Genomic DNA, 21,360 nt, shown 5'->3' on the forward strand with positions numbered 1-21,360 from the left:
GTGTGGAGGACTGTTAAAAATCTAAAATGATTAAGAGCTATGCCCCTATAGCAACTGATCAAAGGATATGAATAGTTTTTAAAAGAAGAAATACAAAACTACCAACCAACTATAGGAAAAAGAACCCAAATTTATTAACAATCAAAGAAATGCATATTAAAACAAACTTGAGGTACCACCTCCCATCCATTAAAATTGGCAAAGATAGTAAAAAGGCAAGCTTATTATTGGTGAAGTTATGGGGAAAACATTAGTGCTAGTATACTACTGGCAGAGCTGTGATTTGTTCCAATCATTTTGGAAAACAACTTGGGATTATGTAAGAAAAGTTACAACATTGCTCTTGCCCTTTGACCCAGAAGTCTCCCTACTGATATTATATCCCAAAAAAGGTTATTGACAGCAAAAAAAAAGAGACCTATTTGTACAAAGATATTCATAGTAGTATCCAATAGTAACAGAAAGTTGAAGACAGACTGTGTCCCCAACAATTGGGGAATATGTGTGATGTATAAAAAGTTCAAGAGACATGGTTTCTGGGTAATCATACCATTAATAATGCTAGCATGTTATTAATAGGAGAGTCATTTGGCAGTTTCTCTTAGACCAAAAGACAAAATGTGGAACCCATTCTATGCTTATATGCCCTTGGAAGAATGGGTTGTTCCTGATGGTGGAAATCAATTCTGTCTGGTTAACCAGTAATGAAAGAGAATCAATATTATAATGAGAAGTGGACTTATTCTTAGGCCTGGGGAGTGGGGGTGGGTGGGGCAGGGAAACATTATTTTGATCATGTCATTTATTACCAAATCACTCCCAGCTTTGTTCAATCTGGTGACTTTGCACAACCCTCCCTCCCTCAAATCAAAGTCAATTGCAAGTTACGTTATTATCTTCACCCAAACCTGAGCAGAACCCAAGGGCCTCCTCACCTGGACAGGGTCTAAACAAGATTTCAGAAGAAAACCAATCTAATCTCGTTATTAGCAATGTCCTTGAGCCCTAGCTTGGCCCAGTAGAGAATAAGGTTTCAGACAGGGATAAATCCTGTGTCTCCCCAATATAAGCAATAAGTTATTTAGTAATCATTTTTCTCATATGCCACATTATTATACCATAAGAAACAATGAAGGTGAAGAATGCTAAGAAATGCAGAAACATTTGTATAACATGATGCAGTGTGAAGAAAACCAAAACAAAAGAATAGTATGTACAATGACTATAACTATGTAAAGACAACTTTAAGTAGCAATACAATTAGAAAAAAGAATAATAGATATCGTTAATACTAACATATTTGAAGTTACAGCACACTTTTTTTTTTTTAACCAGCTGGGGTGTCCCAAAAATCTCAGTGCAGTTTTAAGCTACTAAAGCTTAACCAATAACTGTTTGCTGTCAGTTTTCTAGCTTTAAGTTATTAAAGTTTAAAACTTCACTAAGACTTTTGGGACACCCTGTATGCAAACTGACAAAGGTATAGACTTGAATGCCCCATTGATTGTGATCGAGAGATGCTGTTTGGCTCAACTATTTTATGGGATTGTATATTGGGGGAAGCGGGAGGAGTTTAATTGTGCATTTGTGAGGTATGTGAAAATGAAATTTATTAAGAAAAAAGAAAGTAAAAAATAAAATCTGAGGTTGTTGATTTCTCTTTAGATACTGCTCCCTTTTAGGGAACATAGGCTCCTATATCTATATTTATATCTAGAAAGGGTCTCAAAAGTCAACACCTTTATTTTACAGATGAGGAAACTGAGGTATAAAGGAATCAACTGCCCTTTCCAAGGTTATCAGCATCAAAAGTGGGATTTGAACCCCCATTCTCTGACTCCAGAGCTAGTTCTTTCTATAGTACCATGTTGCACTGACAATTTCTCATAGCACAAAATACAAAAGAATGGAAATTGAACCTTGTTCCTTTGATTTCAACTTCATTTTTCTTGCCATTGCCCGATGTATTATTATTTTTAAAAATTGAATTATCAGGGTTTTATTCTTAAGGGCTTCCTAACACTTAGGGCAGATCTCTCTATTAGAGTCTCAAGTCAGGAGTCCTACAAAGACTTTTTCTACATCTCAGCCCTTCTTCACTTAAATCCAATTCAATTGCAAGTCATGTCATCGTCTTCCTGATGTTATGGTCTTCTTCAAGAATAAAGGACAAACCACACAACCACAATGTCTACATCTGTCAATCTGAGCTCCATAAGTCTAGGGAACAGATCAGACCATGTCTGGCATTTCATTCCTTATCTCTTCTGAAGTCTTAGGATGGCCTGGTCACTCACACTTCCCATCATTTCTTCCTTAGCAACCCATCCTTACTTATTGGTCAGAAACTAAGAGGCAATAAGGATTGTACACAATATTAAGCAATGGAGTGCCACAAAGTAGTGTTTTAGGAAAGTTAATATGGGGATGTCATCCAAAAGAACTTCATGGGAAAATTATTTTCAGTTGTTCTCCATCCCTTTGGCAAAAATGGATGGTCCATGACTTGCCTTCTGAATTCTGCCTGAGAAGAGTTCTTTTAGAATTTGATAGTTCAAATTCCAAAAAAGTTCACATTTAGACCTATAAATGTATTTGATTTCTGAGTAAGGCTTATATTTTAAAAGGTTTTTTAAAAGATTAAGTTCACTTACATTCAAATGAATTAAAATATTCCTAAGTGACTGTCACCTGATGATGACTGTAGTGCCACATTAAATTCAGGCTTAGTGTTTATGCATAAAAAGCTCCAGATGTGGTTAGAATATTAATCTCTCCAGTGAAAAGTTCAAGTATTTTGTTATTCAGAGAGGCACTAAACTTTGGCTTCCTCACTTCTATGTTTTAACTGGAAACTATTTAGAATCCCAAGTAGCTTAGGGCCCACAGAACATCTTGCTACCTCAGGCTTAAATGAGAGTGTTTAGAGTAATCATAATTTTCAAATGTAGTTTGGGGTCTTCCCCCATCCCCCATCTAGTTCATGATCTACTCATAGACCAGACACTGAAAACCATAAATCAAATAGCAAAGCATTTAGTTGGAACAAAATAGCGGAGTAACTATCAGAAAAGCAAGGAACAGAATAATTCTCAGCACCCATACATGAAAGGATGTTGTTGTTCAGTTGTGTCCAACTCTTCATGACCTGATTTCCTTCTCCAGATCATTTTGCAGATGAGTAAACTGAGGCAGAGTGAAATGAGTTGCTCAGGTTTACATAGCTAGTAAGTGTTTGAGGCCAAATTTGAACTCAGGAAGATGAGTCTTGCTAACTCCTAGCACAGTGTTCTTTCCACGGTGCCACCTAGTTGCTCATATGAAAGCATATAATCTCCCAAAGAATCCCACATTGGTGGGGAAGGGAACACTCCCTTTAAAATTCATGTTCTTTTCTTGTTCCTCTGATAGATATTTGGGGCATTTTCAGTTGTAATTATGGAGATTGTGCATTTATTTTTGCATTCTGAGGAGTGGTCCATGATATACAAAAAAGATTAAGAACTCCTGATCTGTAATATAAAACATATGTGCAGAAGATATTTGATATTCTTTCAGCAAATATTTGTGGGTGAATAAATGAAAGTTATCTTTCCTTTTAAACATATTTCATTCCCTCCATCCTTTCCCATCCATGCCTCACTATCCAAAAGGCCATCTATGCTAACCGACCTCTGAGTTTAGGGCAAGTGTGATGGAATGAGAAGAACATAGATACGTTAGTGGTTCTGTAGGATGATGGAGAAGGAGGTGACTTTCAGTCAAGAGATCTGGGTTTGAATCCTACCTCAGACATTTATTAGGTGTGGGGTAACAAACAAATTGGTGAACCTCAGTTTTCTCCATCTGTAAAAGGGATAATAAAAATACTTGTAGTACCTGACTTATAAGGTTATCGTGAAGATCAAATGAGATTGTGTATATAAAGTGCTTTGCAGATCTCTTTTAAATTAAATTTTATTTGTTAATCATCAAAAATTTACCTTATCAGGGGCGATTATGTGGTGCAGTGAATAGAGCACCGGCCCTGGAGTCGGGAGGACCTGGGTTCAGATCCGACCTGAGACACTTAACACAAAAATTAGCCTGTGACCTTGGGCAAGTCACTTAACCCCAATTGCCTTCCAAAAAGCAAAAAAAAAAAGTTTTGGGGTGGCTAGGTGGTGCAGTAAATAGAGCACCAACCCTGAAGTCAGGAGGACCTGAGTTCAAATCCGGCCTCAGACACTTAACACTTACTAGCTGTGTGATTTTGGGCAAGTCACATAACCTCGATTGCCCTGCCCTCTCCCTCCAAAAAAGCAAATAAATAAATATTTAAAAAAATTTACCTTATCACCTTTTACCCACTCCCAATTAAGAAAGAAGAAGAAAAACAAAATCTCTGTTACAAAAATGTATAGTCAAGCAAAACAATATGCCATTGTAAAAAGTCTCTGTTTTATATGTGTGCATATATATGTGTGTATATATATATGTATGTATATACACACACACACAACATAAAAATATATAAACACTTAAATATAAGCACATATACATATACATGAAACATGCTACCTACCTCCTGGTAGAGAGGCAATAGACTTAGTACAAAAGAAGACATATGAGTGTACACACACACACACACACACACACACACACACACACATACATACACAAGTGGTTTAACCTTTCTTAATCTTAGTTTTCTCCTTTATGTCCACATACATATTTATACATAGATATAATGTTTCATTATGAGTTCTCTGGAATTTTGGTTGGTTGTTGTATTGATCAGATAAGTTTTTAAAAGTATTTGTCTTTACCACAGTGTTGTTATTGTATAAATTATTCTCATGGTTCTGCTCCTTTCATTCTGCATCAGTTCATACCAGTCTTCCCAGGTTTCTACAAAACTATCCACTCGTTCATTTCTTACAGCACAATGATATTCGAGCACATTTATGTACCATAATTTGCTCAGCCATTTTGCATCTCTTCAGTTTCTAATTTTTTGCCATTGTAAAAAGTACTTTGCAAATCTTAAAATACAATGTAAATGTCAACTATTACTATAAATAGAAAGATCTTCTACCCATCACCTCTCCCTCCATCTTGATTTCCCTGCCTTCCTTCAAGACTCAGTTCAAACCCAATCTTCTATAGGAATCTTTCCCCCATTATCTCCCACCCCCTCTCTACTACTAGTGTTTTCCTTCTGATTATCTTCACATATACACATATGTATGTATATATGCGCATATACAAAGACACATATATGCCTGCACATACATGGATACACACATGTGGATAGGCATATACACACATGCATATATACATACATGTATGTATGGACATACAGCTATATATATAGCATGTACATAATTTTACTAGAATGTGGGCTCTTTGGGGGGCAGGGGCAATGTTTTTTTTTTCTTTTTTTTGTATTCTCAATGTTCAATAAAGTACCTGGAATATAGTTGTTGTGTTTGTCCTTTGTCTTTGAAGAGGACCATGGCATCAGGGAAATGATGAGATGACTTGCACTTGACTTTGATTTGAGTGAGGCAGGGCTGTGCAAGGTCACCAGCCTCACTTTCTCCTCCAGAACCATCTGGATCCAGAGACTTGGATGCAGTAAATGTAATAAATGACTGACTAGTGGAGAGATTCCAGCCCTGTTCCTCTGGCTTCTGATCTATCAGCATGGCAGAACCTGAACATAGGAAGACATGCACTGACACCGGCCTCCTGGCTATTCCACACTCCATCTCTAAGTTCTGGGAATGTTCATGGGCTGTGTGCCCTGTGCCTGGAACACTCCCCCTCCTCTATTTCTTTGCTTCCTTCCAGTTCCAGTTCAAACCCTACATTCTACAGGAAGCTTTTCTCAGCCCCTGACTTCTAGTACCTCCCTGTGTTATTCTCTATTGGTCCCGTACATAGCTGGCATGTACAGATCTCTTTGCTTCTCATCTCCCCCATTATATTGGGGACTCTTGGGGGGCAGGGACCTTGTTTTGCCTCTTTTTGCATTCTTTGAATTTTAGCACAGTGCCTGGAACATAGTAGGTGCTTAGTAAAGATTTGCTGACTCACTAACTGACTGGAGTCCCTAGAGTCCAACTAAATAGGAATATCCATTATGTTGTCCCTAACAAATAGTCATAGAGTGTTTATTTAACCTCCCACGAGGGCCTCAGTTTCCTTAACTGCAAAATGCAGAGGATGACCTTGAAGGTTTCTTCCAGCTTAAATATCTGATTTTATGACTTTCCAAGGTAATCTAATTCCACTTTTGAACTGCTCTAACTGTTAGTAATAGGCATACTTTGAAGCAAAAGGGCTCCAGGCAAAATTTTGGCATCTGAGTTGCATTGCCCCCACCACCTCCCAGACTTGTTGCCTAGGATACTGCTGGCAGGTTTCTTGAAGTAATGGGGCTGTGGGAAACAGCTGAATCCAGTGGCAGCTCCTGGAACAATCTCTGCCAGGGTATTTAAGGGAGTCCTAGGAGTAGAAGGGGGCTACTGTAGCTTGTCTCAGCCCAGTCTGTGTTTGGCCAGGAGAGAATGATTCATAAGAGTTTGGGGGGGGGAGGGGAAGAAGGGTGTTATAAATGGCTAAGGCTGTTATGTGCAGTCCCAAGGTGGCATACACAGTGTTTGAACCCTGGGTGTTTTTCCCTTGCAAAATCAGAGTGGCTCTCCAGGCCTTCATAGGCGTTTCTGCTGGGGCAGAGCCACAATTCCTACAAACCCAAAACATTAATAAAAATTGGGATAGCAATGTTGAAGCTCTCAGAGGCAGAGGCAGCCCAATGCTGCCGATCTAAATTGGACCAGCTGAGCTCTCTCTCCTGACCTCCCATCCCCAGGAAAGAGTGTGGGGGCAGTGGGAAGCACCAGGCAGGGATTATAACAGCATTACCATTGGAGGTCCTTCCCCTCCTGCTCCTCTCACCCTGGGTGCCTGGGGGAGAATAATTATAGCAGTTCAAAGCATGGATTGCTGCTTAGCAGGATTACCCCAAATCCCTACAGGTTATATAGATGGCCCCTGCCATGCCTTCTTTTGTTGCTGCCCTGCAGGTGAGCATTGGGCATGGTACAGGACGGCAAGGGTGTACTCAGTACTCCCCCTGGAATAAATACATACAGATGCAAAGAGTACCCCAAACTGAGGAAAGTGTCAGCATGACCTCTGCTTCTTCTCAGCTCTTTTCTCATTTTTTTCCTAGCCCCAAACCTATCAACTCCCCCTGGAAATAGTGTGATGAAGTGGAAAGAAAACTGGATTTGGGACCAAAAGACCTGAGTTAAAATATAGCCTTGCCACCTATTATCTTAGTGACTGAGGCCCTGTTTCCTTCTCTGGCAAATGAGGGAGTTAGATTAGATCAGCACTTCCCAAAATATAGCTTGCATATCCCATGAGGGTCCCTGAGACCCTTTTAGGTAGTATGTGGGGTTCAAAGCTATTTTCACAATAAAACTAAGAGGTTATTTGCCTATTAAAATATCCCTCCTCCCTTTTCCAACCACATGTGAGGCCTTATTTTTTTTCATATAGTTAACCAAAACAACATATGGTGACAGATTGAATGCAGAAGCAGATATGAGAATCCAGCTGTCTTCTATTAAGCCAGACATTAGAGAGATTTGCAAAAGTATGTAAAACAATGCTATTTTTCTCACTAAATATTTTTGTTTTGGAAAATAGATTTTTCAGGGAAAATGTAATTTATGTTAATTTGCAATAGGTTCATTATTGTCATCCTATAATGGATTAATAAATACACATTTCAATTATAAATTTTAATTTATAACATGGGAAATATCAAAAGACATAATAAAAATAAAAAAGCTCTTTGGGGTCCTTAATAATTTTTAAGGGTCTCTAAGATTGAGAAACACTAGGCTTAAGGATTTCTGTGGTTCCTTCTAGCTCTAAATTTGTGATGATCCATAATTCTCCACAAATACTTACTCACTTCAGTTTCTATCTGGCCTACCAAAAGCTTTTCCAAGGTCTTTTCCTTCCAAGGGAGCAGCTTTCCCCTTCTTCACTATGGACCTTGTACCAGGTTAGCTCAATGAATAGGATACTTTTTTGCCCAGGCATTCATCCAAACAAGATGACTTCTAAGATTCCTTTTGTCTCTAGACTGCGATCCTATGAATTTGGTCTTTTTGAGATGCTACCCTCTGAACTTAGATTTGTCTAGAATGAATTGTGTCTCAAGTGGTTTGTCCCAGCCACTAAAAATCTTACTAGCCTGAACTTTGACCACTGTCTTTGCCCACTGAATTCTTACCTCATTGGAATCTGCTACTACTGACCTTAATTTTGCCCAGGACTTGAAACGTGAACTACTGCTACCTTGCCCACCGGCCTTACAAAGGTCAGGAGAGTGTGTCCAGGCAGACCGAATAGGAAGGATAATATCCAACTATTGATCTTCTGAAGGACAGTCACAGAGAGGTGTGAGGTGTGAGCCTGGACATTGGTCAGAGGCTAGAAGAGCTGTCTTCCTTCAAAGAATAGTCTGGCTGCCACCTCTCCACCCAAGGCATTCACTGATTACCATAACCAGCATAGAGCTTTAAGTTTGGCAAAGAGTTCAACATCTATCACTTGATTCTCATAGCAACTCCGTGAGATGGATACCCTATTCATCCCCATTTTACAGATGAGAAAGCTGAGACTGAGTAAGGTAAAGCAATTTGTAGAGGCTCACACAGTTAGCAAGTCTCTGAGGCAGGATTCAAATTCAAGTCTTTGAGAAGGGGAGTTCAACATTGTCTTTAGATGAGTTTCACTTGTTGCTATGGCAAAACATCAAACAAACAAACAAAAAAGACAGTCAGTGGCCACTCTTTGGATGATCAGTTTCTCTAAATTTACCCAGCCCGGTCCTTCTACAACAGGCAGAAAGCATATCACCAGGTCCATATTTAACATCCAGCTTGGTCGGACTTGCCAGAACTTGTATTCACTGGCACAGCTTTGAAGAATCCAAATCTCTTCCACATCTAGATGAGTCTGAATGGTTAGTCATCTTGGGGAAGTCCCTGTTGGAGAACTCTCTCCAGTAATGCAGACCCACCCCTTTCTACAACTGTGCTCAACTCCTAAGTCATTGCCTGAGGCATATCAAGGTTGAATGACTAGCCCAAAGTCACAAGATCAGCAGTGAAATTCCAACTCTGGTCTTGCAGACTCTCTCTCTACTATGACATAATGCCCCTTAGTGGAATATAATCTCCCATTATAGCCCATTATTATTATTTTTTAAATGGGACCTGTGAAGGATTCCCTCTACCAGTGCAAATCTTTATATTCTCTGCAATTTATACCTCAGAGAGTCACCTAGGACACTGAGAGGGTAAGGGATTTGCCCAGACAGGATGAGAGGGACTCAAAACTCAGGCCTTCCTATCTCTGAGGCCAGTCAACATCTACTTCTCAATTCTGCATCTCCCATTAATCCCCCTTATAAATTGGTCTCCCAGTAAAAATCAATCTCTTTTGAGTTTGTATGATTGGAGTTAATTTTCTTTGAGCTTGATTACCTCTGGATAAGTTAACTTGTAGATTCTGAAAGGTTCTTTGAATTGAGAGATCAGAAAATGATGACTCCACCAAAATGCAACAGCCCTAAACACTGTCAATTTCTCTTTCAATTAATGATGAAACTATCACTTTTTTTTTAACTTTAGGGGGGAAATGAGAATACAGCAGGGCAGGGGCACTAGACTCGAAGCCAAAGGATCTAGGTTCAAATTTGTCTTCTGCCACTTAATAATTTGTAACCTTAGGCAAATGAAATGATCTTTCTGAATCTCAGTTTTCTCATCTGTAAAATGGGAAGAGTTTGGTCTGCATGATTTCTAAGGTACTTTTCAGCTCTGAGTTTTTGAACCAATAACCATCTTCCTCTTCCTACATTCTATACTCCTGTTTATACAGCTCTAAGTACAATGCCTGGCACATAGAAAATATTTGACGAATTCTTGTTAATTGTTTATAAGTGGGTGTCTTGAGCACCTCTTAGCCATGAGCTGACTCACATTTTGTAGTCAATTATAATCCTATGTATTTTTTTCTGCTAGATCTTTGAACAGGCAGATGTTTCTTATCTTTGTAAAGCATATTTTTCCTCTTTAAGGATACACTGCCCCAATTCCTACTTTAATTCATTTAAAATAAAATAATAGTCCTACTAATATCTTCTATTTTTATATTACCATCATTTCCAAAAATGTCATTTCAATCCTCCCAGCAGAGATCAATCCTTTGACATAAAGAAAAGGGGGGGGGGGAGGAAAAGAAAAAAAAAAACCCTTCAGCAAAACTAATGAACACATCAATATTATGACAGTTTCTGTAGTGTTCCACACACATAGCCCCCACTTTCACAAAGTATGGAGGGTGATGCAATTTATTATCTCTTCTTCAGACCAAGTGGTCAATATTACATAGCACTAAGTTTCCTTACATGTTGTTCTTTTTCATATAGTATTATAGTCATAATGTCTATTGTTTTGCTGGTCCTGCTTACTTTGCTCTGCATCAATTCATGTAAGTCCTTTTATGTTTCTTTGAATTCTTCATTTTCATCATTTCCTATGGTACATAGGCATTCTACCATGTCTATGTACTACAATTTTTTTTAATGTATTTTGCAACCAATAAACTTTGTTTTCATTTATTTGCTACAACAAAGAATTCTCCTTCAATACTTTCCATTTCTGATCACCTTACCATCTTGTCTTGGTCATTTGGGGGTTATTTTCAAATAACCCCCAAATTTCAAATTTTGGGGGTTACCTTTTCAAAAAATAATTAAGCATTTTCAAAATTGGTATCCTTTATTTTTCTATCATTGTCACTTACCTCTCCTACCTTCCCTCTTTTGTAACATGTACAGTTAATCAAGATACTGCCAATGACTTTTAAGCCCTTCAAACATGACTAGATCACTCAGGGAAAAGAAGTGAATTTTCTCAGAGATGAATTGTATTTGCCTACCCACACACCACACCTTCATCCCTTGACCGTGCAAAGGATATCCAAGTAATCCCAAGTGTGAAGTAAAGTAAAATAAAGTAGCTTTGCTTCTTGTGTGTGGATGTGTCCTATCTGTACTCAGAATTCAGTCACTTTGATTGCTGAACCTGTCCCAACTTGAAGAGATGTCCCACTCAGCACATTTCTTCTGAGGAAATACCTGTTCTCCCTGCAAATGGAAAGGACAAAAAGGAAGAGACAAGAACAGAGAGACAGAGAGAGAGAAAGGGAGGTAAGGGTGGGGAGGGGGGAATTAGAGTTAGAGGGAGGGAGAAAGAAAGGGGGGGAGGGGCAGAGAGGGAGAGGGAGGGAAGAAGGGAGGGAAAGTGGGAGAGAAAGAGAGGGAGGAAAAAGGAGAGAGAGAGAGAGAGAGAAAGAGAGAGAGAGAGAGAGAGAGAGAGAGAGAGAGAGAGAATATGAGAATGACAGAATTTCTTAAGTAGGCCTGAATACCTCGGGAGGATGTCCTTGGGTGCCATTGTGCGCTCCTGAAACAGAATTCTTAATCCATTGAACAAAAGTCCAGAGCTGGGCTTTCTCACCTATGCAACCTCAGAGAAAGAAATCTAGGTTGCTAGAGATTCTCTAAATGACAGACCTCTTAACAGCTTTCTTTTTCTAACTGTACCTGGGGCGTGTTCTTTTCTTGAATAAAAGGAAAGAAAGTGAATGGAGCTCAATGCAGGCATTCACCTTGGGAATCTGTTCTAATGTACCAGCTGGAAGATGGCAGGCAGCCTGGTTAGATGGGAAAAAAACATTGGATTTCAAGTTCAGAGGTTGTTGTTCGCTTGTGTTTGACTCTTTGTGACTCCATTTGAGGTTTTCTTGGCAAAGATACTAGAGTGATTTGCCATTTCCTTCTCCAGCTCATTTTACAGATGAAGAAACCAAGGCAAACAGTTAAGTGACTTGTCCAGGGTCACACACCTAGTAAGTGTCTATCTGAGGCTGGATTTGAACTCAGGAAAATCAGTCTTCATGACTCCAAGCCAGGCACTCTATTCATTGTTGCCTAGAGTTCAGATGATCTGGTTTCAAATTTTGACTATGGCATTACCACTGTAACCTTGGGCAAGTCACTTAACCTCTATGGGTCTCAATTTTCTCATTGGGGGAGGGGGGGGAACTAAATGATCTCTGCAGTAATTTTCAGTTCTAAATTTATAAATCTCATCTTTTGCCCTATAATTGTTCACTCTGTCATCACACTTCATGGTTTTAATTGACCTTAAATAGACAACAATCATATGAAGAGCGCTGACACAAATATTATTATCCCTACTCTCCTGATGAGTTGACTGAGGCTCATCAAGGCTAGGTGACTTGTCTGGGGTTGCACAGCTAGGGCTCAAATACAGGTCTTTTGACTTCAAGACCAGCTTTTGACTCAAGCTCACAAGGCAAAGTATTGGATGAAGCCTGGGTTGGAATCCATGTTCTCTGACTCCAAATTGGGTGTTCTTCCCACTATCCTTTGCTGATAGGAAAAGGAAAGCAAAGGAAGGAGGGAAGGCTAGCACACTGGATGAAAGAGGCAAGATTTGAATGACCTTGACAGTTTAGAATCAGGCCAAAGCTAATGTGATGAAATTTGATGGAGATAAATGGAAAGTCTTGTACTCTTATAGGAGGGTTTTCCTGGTCTTTCCTACTTCCTCTCCTGCCCTTTGTTGCTGAGACTACATTTTCATCTATATTTATCTATGTATATGTATCTATGCCTGTACATATATATCTATGTGTATTTATTTATGTATGTGTATGTCAATATATCTGTATGTGTATATATCTATCCATGTATGCACACATGTTGTATCTCTGTATCTTTTATATATCTATCCATGTATCTGTCTGTTTATCTATGTATATATCTATGTATCTATCCATGTATGTATTTGTTCATGTATCTATGAATGTGTATATTATCTATGCATGTATTTATGTGTACATCTAGCTATCTACCATACATGCATATGTATGTATATATGTATAGTTATCATTATTTTTATATTGTCTCCTCAATTAGACTGGGCGCTCCTTGAGGACAGGACCATGTTCTTGCCTTTTTTTTTTGTATCCCTAGCATTTAGCAGCACTTAAATGCTTGTTGACTAATTTGAATTAAACAAAATCAACTTCACTAAGACAAAGATGGGGAGGTATAATTGGACACCAGTTTATCTGAAGAAGGCTAGGGGATGTTAGGCAGCATGACACAGAAGAAAGGACTTTGTCTTTAGAGTGAAAGGATGTAGGTTCAAATGACTTTAGACAAGTCATTGAAACTTCAATATCCTCACTTGGAAACTGGGAGAGTTGAACCAGACAGCTACAGAGATCTTTCCTAGTTTTGCCTCTCTGATTTTGTGACGACAAGCTCAACACTGTAAGCAACACTGGCTTATGACCATCAGGTAAAGCATTGCAGTGGGAGGCTGCATTAAGAGAGGAATGAATTGTGCTTAGTGCAAGCTCCTCTGTCCTCTGCCCTGGTCCATGTGATAACACATGGACTATCGTGTTCAGCACTGGGTGCTGTCCTTCAGGAAGAACTTCCCTGGGCTAAAGACTGTCTAGGGAAAGGCAATCATCACGGTAAAGAGCCATGGGAATAGCAATCCAAGGACGGAGGATGCTTAGCCTGGAGAAAAGAACATTTAGCCAGAGTGAGAGACATCATCAGCGTCTGGAGGAAAAGGCCCAGGATTTCTCCATTTGCCTTTCTTGGTATCCTCAGAATCTAGCACAGTGGCTGGCACTTAGTAGGTGCTTAATAAATGCTTAAAATCCCACCTTCCCTAACCTCACTTAATTCCAGTGCTTTCCAACTAGCTTGTTTGTTTGTCTGTTGTCTCCCCCCATCAGAATGTAAGCTCCTTGAGGACAGGGACTATCTTTTGCCTCTTTTTGTATTGCCAACACTTAGTACAATGTCTGGCACATCACAAATGCTTAATAAATGTGTATTGATTAAATATTGATTGTCTACCTCAAAGAGTGGAACTAAGAGCAATGAACAGAAGTTTTGGGAAAAACAAATTTACATTTCATGTTAAAGGGAAAACAACAACTTTACAATGACTTTTGTCTAAAAGTGGAATGGGCTATTTTAGGAAATAGTGGGTTCTCCCTCACAGGAGGCCTCAAAGAGATGGCCAGAAAAATAACCATTGGGTAGCACGGTGGATAGAACTCTGGGCCTGGAGTCAGGAAGACTCATCTTCCTGGGTTCAAATCTGGCCTCAGATACTCACTAGCTATGTGACTCTGAGGAAATCATTTAATCTCTTTGCCTTAGTTTTCTCATCTGTAAAATAAGCTGGAGAAAAAAAAATGACAAAGCTCTCTAGTATCTTTGCCAAGAAAATCCCAAATGGGATCATTAAGAGCCAGATATGACTGAAATACCAGAACAATAACAAAAAGTAGTTTAGAAGCACTCATTTTTTAAAATCTTTTGGCCAGGTAGGTGGCACAGTTGTACAGAGTGTCAGGCAGAGAGTCAGGAAAACTCATCTTTCTGGGTTCAAATCTGGCCTCAGACACTTACCAGCAGCTATGTGATTCTGGGGATGTCACTTAACCCTGTTTGCCTCAGTTTCCTCATCTGTAAAATGAATTGGAAAGGGAAATGGCAAACCACTCCTTTATCTTTGCCAAGAAAACCACAAATGGGGCCACTAATAGTCAGATACAACTAAAAATGGCTAAACAACAACAAAATTATGTAGAAGGAATTCCTGTTCAGATGTGGGTTAGACTTGATGGCTGCTGAAATCCCTTCTAACTCAGATTCTGCTACTCTCTGAAGTGGGGCTTTATTTAAATGGTGAACTACATATAATTCTTTTGATGAGTTTTAGAGGAGTGAGTATGTGATCCAGTAACAGCTGATTCAGCACTTATTAGGGCATGGTCTAATTTTAGGAGTATGCTTAATGCTGACTAACCAAAGAATTTCAATGCATGCAGCTTCAAAATCTCTTTGAAGATTTCATGGGATACAATAAAGTGCTCCAGGCTACCATTGGAACTTAAGTTTGGGGCTATTGGTTCCAAATTTGAATCTTGGAAAAATTTGAAAATAAAACATCTTCTACCCTAGCTTTTAGTTGTACACAAAATAGTTCAGTTTCTCAATGGCTTGGTGATTTCGTTGAAGTGGGTGTTTGCTCCAATAGGGCCGAACTCACCTCATTTCTTACCTGGCTGCCCTACTTTGGGACTTTTCCAATTTTCCGGCTGTGCCTCAGGAAACTCAATATTGGGGTGACCTCATGACCTTTCAAGATCTCCTCAACTTTGGTACTCCACTGCATCATAATCCTCTGCCTATCTTATTGGAGGATGGGGCCCAAACTCCAGATCTCCATGTAAGGAGAGTTCAGCTCAGACATCTCTTCTCACCTTGCTGAACTATGCTGGAACTTCTCTAATTGATTTCTCCACCACCACCACTTTCTTTTTGCACGTTGTCTTCCCCATTAGATTGTAAATTCCTTGAAGGCAGGAACCACCATTTTCCCTATCTTTATCCCTAGCACTTAGCACAGTAATCAGTACATTGTTGTTGTTGTTCATTTGTGTCTGACTCTACGTGACCCCGTGGATGGGGCTTTCTTTAGCAAAGACACTGGAGTGTTTTGCCTTTCCTTCTCCAATGTGTCCCCCTTTTACAGATGAGGAACTGTGGCAAGTAGGGGTTAAGTGACTTGACTAGGATTGTACAGCTAGTAAGTGTCTGACGTGGGATTTGAACTCATATTTTCCCGGACTCCAGGCCTGATGCTCCATCCACTATGCCGCCTAACTATCCTTTCCTGGCACAGAGTAGGTGTTTAATAAATGTGTATCAACTATTGCCCTGTCTAGGTCCAGGCTTTAATGGGCAGACTTTTTTGTCTGTGTGACCCCAGGCAAGTCTCTTAATCTGCTCAATACAGTGAACAACTTTCTAAGAAAAAAATTATAAACTAAGTGCTTAGCACAGCTCCTGGCACATAGTAGGTACTTAAGTGCTTAGAAAATGCTTTTTATTCATTTGTTCATTCAATACGATTCTATGAACAAGTATTTATTATGTGCTTACTATGTGCCAGGTACTGTGCCAGGCACTGAGGACACAGATTTTTTTTTAAGATTTTAAAAAGTCCCTACTCTCAAGGTGTTGAGGTTTAAGGTTTAGGGGTGTGCGAGACCCCAAAATATCAGCACACTGGGTCCTGCCAAATGAGTCGACACAAGTCTTCTCTTGGTCCAAGTAAAAACAAAGTTTATTAAAGGCTCACCATGATAGGTAGACTCTTAAGGAGTCTAGGTATCTGTGATGCTTTATTGGACAAGTGGGCCAGAACAATCTGACACGGAGTCAGTCTGTGCTAGAAAATTCTAGGCTCCCTAGAGGAGGCATGATGGAGCCTATACAGAAAGACTGTGGGAGGGCTCCAGGGGTGGTCAGACTCCAGGAAAGAGAGATGGAGTGCGGGAAATAGCTGGAGGCTCCCTGGCGATGACAGACAATGGCAGGTTAAACCTAGGTATTTTGGGAGGATCATTTGTGGGGAGCAGTTGGGCAATGAAGGGCTAGGCCAGCAACAAAGATTTGGGTCTAGTGATAATGAAAGGTTTATGGCCTCAGGCAAATTTCTCATCAAGTGGGAAGATTCAACAAGAGTTCAAGGGGGTTTCCAGAGCCTGTACCCCATCAAAGGTACTTAAATTCCTTTGGGGGGCATTTTCAACTTCCATCAAGGAGGCATTTTCTGTATTGGGGATTTACCACACTGCTGAAATCACAGGTCCAGATGAACAACAAAAAAATGCTATTTCCTAAAATAGATTTCCAACCTCTTTTACAAAGGACTGTTCTTCTTTTGCATTTATCCACATACCAAAAAAAAAAAAAATAGCTAAAGAAGTCTTGAGACCATATCTCCTTGGATAATAATATGTTCACATTGTTGCTATGCTTGGGAGGAAGAAGGAAATAATACTGTCATATATGGGGGAGTGAAAGGAAGAAAAAAGAAGTACTTTGATTGGTTTAAACCAACTGGGGTTAATCTAGGAAGGGTTCCTAGTGGGGCTAAACCTTTGTCAAAAGTTGGAAGGAGGGGAGAGTCATGATTCAGTGGAGAAAAAAAAGATGTTTATTCTAAGCAAGGAAAATTGCACCAAGGACAACTCAAAGGGAGAAAAGGATGATGGGATGTATGGGAGATAGCAAGTAGATTAGCTAGAGCAAAATATACAAACGGGAGCATTTGTGAGTTATGGGGGAGATTACCTATAGGATGAAAAAGAGGAATTCAGCATTTAATGTGTCAATAAAGATTTATTAAATGTCCATCAACCAATCAATTTATTTACTTATTATATAAAGAATGGCAAAAACAATCCCTGCCCTCAGAGAACGTACATTTTAAGGTAAAGAAGACACATACATACCAGATTCATACAGAACAGTTAAAAGGTAGCCTTAAAGGGGAAGGCACTAGCAGGTGGGTGGGACCAGAGAGTTTCCTGAAGAAGGTAGAATTTGAACTGAGTCTTGAAGGAAGCTAGGAATTCTAAGAGGCTGAGGTGGGGAAGAAGAGCATTGCAGGTATTGCATTTTTTCACCTGGCTGTACTACTCTGGTGCTTCTCTGACCGCCTTCTCCATCATGCCCCAGGTAGCTCATTATTGGGATAACCTCATCATCTTGCAAGATCTCATCTCTACCATCACTACCCTCTGCTTCTCTGATTAGAGGGTTGGTCCATGAACTCCAAATCTCCATTTTAGGATAGCTCAGCTCTCACATCTCCCTATTTCTCTCCTGGTCGCACTACTTTGGAGCTTCTCTCACAGACTTCCCCACCATGTCCTCTAAGTCCTCCTCCCCTCTTCACCCTTCCTTCTTTTTGTGTGTTGTCTTCTATAAGGTCTTAAGCTCCTTTAAGGGAAGAGACTGTCTTTTTTTCATATTTGTATCCCCATTCTTAATATAGTCCCTGGCACATTGCCTAATAACTATTTACTGATAGATTGATTGAAATGGACAGGACAAAGTCACAGAGATGGGAAAAGACATGTCATGGGTATGAAACACCAAGTAAGACAATATGACTGAACCAAAGAATAGGTGGAGGATAGTAATTTGTAAGAAGACTGGAGACATAGGAAGGGGCCAGGTTGTAAAGGACTTTAAAAAAACTAAACAGAGGATGTTATATTTGATTTTCCAGTATGAAAAACAAAAAGGAGGTAACAGAGAATAGGGAGATATCATGGTTAGACCTGTGCTTCGGGAAACTTACTTGGGATTGAGGTGGGAGAGACTTGAGGCAGGGAGATCAAGCAGAAGGCTGTTGCATTTCTTGTCTGCCCTTCATTCTCGAAGTGGCTGTGTGACCCTGGGTAAGTCACTTAACTCCTCAGTTCTCTAGTCTCTACACCTCTCTAAGACTAAAAATTGCAAACAGCTGCTACTCTGCCTTGAAATAAGGGGTTTCCTCACTGAGGAATTCCCTAGACTAATGAAATCACAAGCCCAGTTTCCCCTCTAAAACAAACAAAGAAATACCCCCAAAGAAGTTATGACATAGGGAAGTGATGCTATGACATACAAGTGAATTGGATTTAAGCGAGGGAGGGATGTGTAAAGTCACCAGCCTCGCTTTCTCCTTCAGAGTCATCTGGCCAGTTAGGCAACACAACTACTGCATGTGAAGAATAGCCTATAATTGTTTTGAGGCCACCTGTCCTAATTATAGATAGCTTTGTTTCCTGGTATCAAGTCTAAATGTGCCACTTTGCAACTTCCACCTGTCACTCCTATAGCTGTTCCCTGGAGCCAAGTAGAACTGGTCTAATTCCCCTCCCAGGTGTTGTTCAGTCTTTTCAGTCCTGTCTGACTCTTCATGACCCCATTTGGGGTTTTCTGGGCAAAAATACTAGAGTGGTTTGCTATTTCTTTCTCTAGCTTATTTACAGATAAGGAAACTGAGGTAAATGGGATGAAGTAACTTGCCCAGGGTCACATGCTAGTAAGTATCTGAGGTGGGATTCAAACTCATGTCTTCTTGACTCCAGGTCCACCCCTCTATCCACTGAGCCACTTATTTCCTCTTTCTGAGTAATGACCCTCCCTTATGATGGTTTTCATGTCTCCCCAGCCTTCTTTTCTCCAATTCATAGATCCCCAGTTCCTTCAACTAATTCTCAGATAGCATGGACTCAAGACCCTACATCACCTCCACTTGTATATATGAACAGGAGCTAGAACCATGCTTTCATTAGCATAAGGAATTTCCTCTACCAATACAGGTTGGGACCTGCTCTGAAATTGTAGTTTTAGTTGCCTAGATCTCTGAGAGGTGAAAGGAATTTTCCAAGGTCACACAGCCACCACAGGTCAGACTTGCTAGCTTCAAAGGTAGCTTTTTGTTTATGATGCCACATCTTTTCTTTGGGAGTATTTCTTTGTTTTAGAGGGGAGGCTGGGCTTGTGATTCCATTAGTCTAGGGAACTCCTTAGTGAGAAAACTCCTTATTTCTTTTTGCTTTTTTTTTTGGAGGGGGGAAAGCAGGGCAATTGAGGTTAAGTAACTTTCCCAGGGTCATATGGCTAGTAAGTGTTAAGTGTCTGAAGCCAGATTTTGAACTCGGGTCCTCCTGACTCCAGGGAGGGTGCTCTATTCACTGTGCCACCTAGCCGCCCCCGAAAACTCTTTATTTCAAGGTAAAAAAAAAGCTGTTTGCCATTTTTAGTCTTAGAGAGTTGTAGAGACTAGAGAACTGAGAAGTTAAGTGACTTACGCAGTATCACACAGTCAGTATGTGTCAGAGGTAGGACTTGAACCCTGATCTTCTTGGGTTTGAGGCTGGTGGCTCTCTATCTAAATCCATTCTATCTTTCTTCACAGACTGAACATAAAATTAAACAACAACCCAGTTAGCTGTCCCCAGTTACTTTCCCACTAACTCCTACATGCTTTCTCTTTCTCTTGTCTATCTCCCTCCCACTGAAGAGACTAAATAAATTAATTTTATGATTCAGCTCTGACTTTACTTCTACATACAAAGCAGGGGCCATTTCTAGAGTGTGTAATTTAGCCTAGTGCCTGGCACATCAGAAGCGCTTAATAAATGCTTGTTGAATGACAGACTGACTAATAGGGAAAGATGGGGAGGAGAGGCTGACAACAAACCTATATTTTTAACATGGTTTCTCTATTTCTTCCTTCACTGCTCTGTATTTCTTTTTTTTCCCTAACAACAGACCTCACACCCCCTCACTCTGTTCCCCAATCACCAAGCCTAGTTTTGTCAGATCTCTTTGTAACCACCCTCAAAAGCTGCTTCTTAGGTTGCACGTCCCAGAAAGTAAAATGCATTTTCTTCCAGGTTGAATTTTAAGAACAGGAAAGACAAGTATAACAGCTTATATCAAACCAACCAGTCAACAAATATTTATTCAGAGTCTGCTACCAACAAAACACTGTGCTATGAACAGTGAGGGATGCAAAAAATAATATATATCAAGAATTTATGAAGCACCTACTATGCGCTAGACATGGTATAGTATAAAGAATGAAACAATTTCTGCTTAAAAAAAGTAGCTTATATTCTAACTGAGGAGACAACTACATATACTATATAAGTAGATATATCCTAAATTTAAAGGGAATGAATACAGAGTAATTAAAAATCAGGGAATTTGGGAGGGAGGACACTAGTAAATGAGGGTATCAGATAAGGTTTCTTGTGAAGATAGTGATTGAGCTGTGTCTTAAAGGAAGAGAGGGATTCATACGCTGAGGAGGTATGGAAGGAGTGCATTCCAGGAATATGGGAAACTAGAGACGGAGTGTCATGTGTGAGAGACAATGAAAAGGATGGTTTGGTGAGATGTCAAAATGTGAGAAGGGGAACATCCTTACAGATAACATTGTTATCCTCCCTCTTATGCCCCACTCCTCCCAGCCACCGCCCATTTCCTTGCTGAGTCTGATGTGTTTTTACACCAAACTATATGTATATATGTGTGTTCAACTCTTCTTTGTAATTTTCACATGAGAATGGGATTCATCTGACACCTCCTTCCCTTACCTCTCCATCTATGTTTCTATCATTTCATACACCCCAATTTTGTGAAATAGCAAATTTTACCTGCTTCTTTCTCCTTCTAAGTATTGCATTCTTCCATTTACCTTTCCTTCTCTTTCTTCTCTACAAACCCTCAGAACAGAACAAATTTACCTCCAAGGATCCTTGTTTTTCTTATATTTATTTATATATTATATTATATAAATTTAT

General features: G+C 39.7%; 1 long non-coding RNA gene across 1 annotated transcript in view; it reads left to right on the forward strand.

The window, feature by feature from the left end:
* The first annotated feature begins 11,164 nt into the window (after window positions 1-11,164).
* LOC138166714 (uncharacterized) overlaps window positions 11,165-21,360 on the forward strand; it is a 21,217-nt gene continuing 11,021 nt past the window's right edge. Inside the window, exon 1 of the long non-coding RNA XR_011169701.1 lies at window positions 11,165-11,287. This is a non-coding gene — a long non-coding RNA (uncharacterized lncRNA). The remainder of the gene's footprint in view (window positions 11,288-21,360) is intronic.

Source organism: Petaurus breviceps, unplaced genomic scaffold (assembly GCF_028583685.1).
Source record: "Petaurus breviceps papuanus isolate PSGF00001 unplaced genomic scaffold, PetGlider_PUasm1.0 225, whole genome shotgun sequence".
Lineage (NCBI taxonomy): Eukaryota > Metazoa > Chordata > Mammalia > Diprotodontia > Petauridae > Petaurus > Petaurus breviceps.